This window comes from Micropterus dolomieu, linkage group LG12, assembly GCF_021292245.1.
Source record: "Micropterus dolomieu isolate WLL.071019.BEF.003 ecotype Adirondacks linkage group LG12, ASM2129224v1, whole genome shotgun sequence".
NCBI lineage: Eukaryota > Metazoa > Chordata > Actinopteri > Centrarchiformes > Centrarchidae > Micropterus > Micropterus dolomieu.
The window spans coordinates 38,057,152-38,061,073 of NC_060161.1; positions in this window are offsets into that span (position 1 = coordinate 38,057,152).

Sequence of the window (3,922 nt, forward strand, 5' to 3'; positions counted from 1 at the left end):
GATAGTGGAAGCAGTCATGGATTTTATATCTGCAACAGGATTAGCCCTCTGAGAATGAAGGTGCTATAAAGCGATACCGAGACTGAACTGTGGGTGGCAGCAATATGCCGTAAGGCATCTAGTCTGCCGGAAAGCCAGTAGAAGAAGAAGAAGAAGAGGAGACCTGCTGGATCTGAGACCAGGACCACTACAAGAGCGGAATGGAGGGGGACAACCAGAATCCCGAGTTTCAGGTCAGTGTTCATGACTTCATCGCTACAAACGGAGGTTCTTCAGTCTCGGAACCAGGCGCGTGCTCAGACACTGGGCCTGAAAACGGGGCTAAATAAGGCGACTTCTATCAGCTACATCTGCTGGTTGGTTCAAATTCATCACAAGCTGAGTGAGGCTCGTTCAAGCCAGCAGCCAGCAGCCGGCAGCCAGCAGCCAGCAGCCGGCAGCCAGCAGCCAGCAGCCAGCAGCCGGCAGCCAGCAGCCGGCAGCCAGCAGGCAGCAGGCAGCAGCCAGCAGCCTTTCTGGTCGGAGCCTGCGGCGGGTTTTACTGTTGCTAGGCAGCCGCAGGACCAGCCGTTATGTAGCGGTTAGTAAAGGACCAGATGTGGAGCTTTTTATTTAAAGAGATATAACCGGACAGGCGGAGGGCGCTTTCTCTGGCTGTGACTGAGGGGGAGAGGCTGCTCTCAGACAGGAACCTGGACACAGGAAAAGAGTTCAGTAAAGTTGGGAATATATTCACAGATCTTCCGGGATCAATAACTCGTAAGCAAAACGTGTTTAAAACACAAACGACGCCTCTTTGCTTTCGTAGTTAAGTAGACAACGAGCTATAACTAAATCTTCATCCACATGAGTCGGTCTACGAGCGGCACAAATAACATTGGTCTCTACGTGCAGCCGCGCAGGGATCGTCTACAAAGTGTAACGCCCAAAAACACATGCTGCAGAAATATTCAATAACTTCACACTTCTACAATGCAGTGTCCCCAAAATCACCTTAACATATTAATGATATACTGCTGGTTATACTACAACACTTAGGGCTATTTTTAATATTCAGGTACACTGTTATAAGCTGTAGTGCAATCTTTTTAGGGCCAGCGCCACCCTACCCATTATCCAGGTCCCTTACTGCGCGCCATCAAAAAAGATGTTGGCTATTTTCCCTGAATATTGTTGGGTTTTTTTTATTGTTGTTGTTACTATTGTCATTAAAACATGAAAAAACATGATTGAATGACAAACACCATATTAAATACTTTCTCAGGTAACAAAAAAGCCATGTGAAAAGTAATTAAATTTAACTAACAAGTGAATGTTCCTCCCAAAAACTGTGTGTGAAGCCACAGACTGTTTTCTTGGACTTAATAAGGATTTTGAGCATTAAACCTTTAATTTCTTGCATTCTGGTGAAAATTTCTGCTCCAATTTCTGCACCAATGTATGGTGGAAACGTCTTATTATATAAATGGAAACACATGACAGTGTAACTGTGCTGCAGCTATACAGCATGCTAGCCTCAAAAACCCAGCTGTATTCTAACGCTAACTTAGCTCTCCTTATTAGCTAGGCTCCTTACATGCTTGCTAACAATGTTTTTTAAGCTGGGTCTCCGACATTGACAGCGTTGTGTTGGACTGAGCGAGGGAATGTGCTGCTCAAATAAGTGCTGCCTGCAGCTTTGCTATCAACTAAGATTTTAAATAAGCCTAGTAAAAAAATTTTAAATAAATATGTCAGCGTTGATATTGTGGCAGGTCACAAATAATTTAATGTATGGGAAACACTAACTTGTCTGCTCATGTTCAAAACTTTCTGCACATTCAGAATCTCTCCCTCATATCTGAGTTCTCTGACAGTCGTAATATTAAGAGACTAATGTCATTAACCTATTTAAAGATAATTCATAATATTTTACTACATGCCCTGTACTGCATTACGTTACTGATTCGCTGAAGTTTCCCCTCGACCGTCTAATAGACACAGAAGTGGATGAGAGGATGAAGTGTTCATGCCGGGGAAAACGAAACTAACCGACAAAACCCGTGATCAGGCAGAAATCTCACAAATAATTCCACACATTTTAACTTCAGCACCTCTGATAAAGTGCAGCTTAAAATCGCCAACAGAGCAAGTCAGGGGTTCAGTTTTTAATGTTACATTTTTATAGCCTACTGAAACTACTGTATATGTCCGCTTTGGCACAAATGGTCTGCGACTCACAGCGTGAGGTGGGTCCACGTCACTCGCTGGTGTCGCAGCCAAGTTGCTTTCAGGGTAAGTCTGACAGAGGTATGTCCCTCTTGTAAATGTGTAACCACTGCGACAACAAGACGTTCACGGTGTATTCCTCAGAGAAATAAAAACTTTTCCACCAAGAAAGAGAGCCTCAATTTTCCAGATTTTAAACAGTAAACGCCATGTGGGTAAAATTTTACAGATGATACTCTGACTTCCCGTTCCCCTGAAGGCAGCACGGAGCTGCACCACAAGTAGCTGATGGAGAACAAATACACTGTCTCGACCAGTCGCTGTGGACTAAATTGGCAGGTTTTAATATTGCAGACCACAGTTCTTTTGCAAGTAGTTTAAAGTTTAAACTTGTATTGTTGTGAATCTTTGGTGTAAACTCGCCTTAGAATTTCCAACTAACAAACGCCCCCCAAAAAATATTGCTTGTAGCGTCCCCCATCGTCCTCGGAACGCCCCCGTTGAGAAGCACTACTGTAGTGTCTTCAGTATCACCTCGCGCATCAGTATTTGCATGGCGTTTTTGATGCCTTTGCCATTATTACTTGCTATTGCAGCAAACTCATTTCTTAATGAGGGACATTAAGTATTCTCATCTCCAAAACACACTATGCAGACATTAAAATGCCAAAAATTTCACAGTTTTATTCATAGTTTTCAGTCATGTGACATGCGCTGGGACCTCATGGGCAAAACAACAGACCAACACCACAGCTCACACCGTAGAGACGCCGCAAAAGCAGTCAAACTTTATTTGGATCAGTACGGAGCTCACGGATGGTGTCAGTTAGCCATGGGTGGGACTGTTTTGGGCGAGCAGACTTGGTGGAAAGAGGACACAGGCTATCCAGGCACGAGCTTAGTGTAGAGCACAGAGATTGTGTGGCATTATTGACCTCAAGTGAGGAAAATGTGTTGAGGGAGGGTAGAGCGGAAGCTACCACTGAGGCAAAGTGAGCGGGAGACAGGTTGCGGCGGTGTTGGAAGAATGGGCTTTTCCGGTAGGCATACCGTGAACTGAATGAAATAGTGGTCAGATACATGTAGAGGTGTGACTGTTAGGCACTCTGTGGCACAGTTTCGGACAAGAACGAGGTCAAGCACCTTGCCAGCTTTGTGGGTCGGGGGGCTGAGAACCCGTGTTAGATCAAAGGACTGAATCAGAGACAGGAAGTCTGCCGAGTTTGAATTGTCTAAGTGAATGTTCATGTCACCGAGGACAAGTAGGGGACAGTCATGCTCTGGGATTGAAGACTGCAGTGTGTCTAGCTCCTCCACAAAGTTACCCATTTGTCCTGGTGGACGGTCTGACAATCACAGAGACCTTTACCGGAGCGGACACAAAGACAGCATGGTATTCGAAGGAGGCATATTGATTTGGGGGTAGCAGCTGTGTGAATTTCCATTTGTTGGAAATTAAATTAAATTCTGGTTTGATCCAGGTCTCAGTGAGCGCCAGTAGCCCAACAGATAAAGTGTTAGCATAAGCAGTGACGAAGTCAGCTTTGATACTTACCGTGAAACTTTGAATAATAGCCCAGGCTTTTATTTGCTAAAATCACTGAATTGACCCTTCCTTTATTTGGGAAAGGCATCCATATGGGACAGGCCTTTAATTCCTTTTGCACAAAACAAACTACCATGAAACAGTTAATTTATTTCAAACAGAATAATA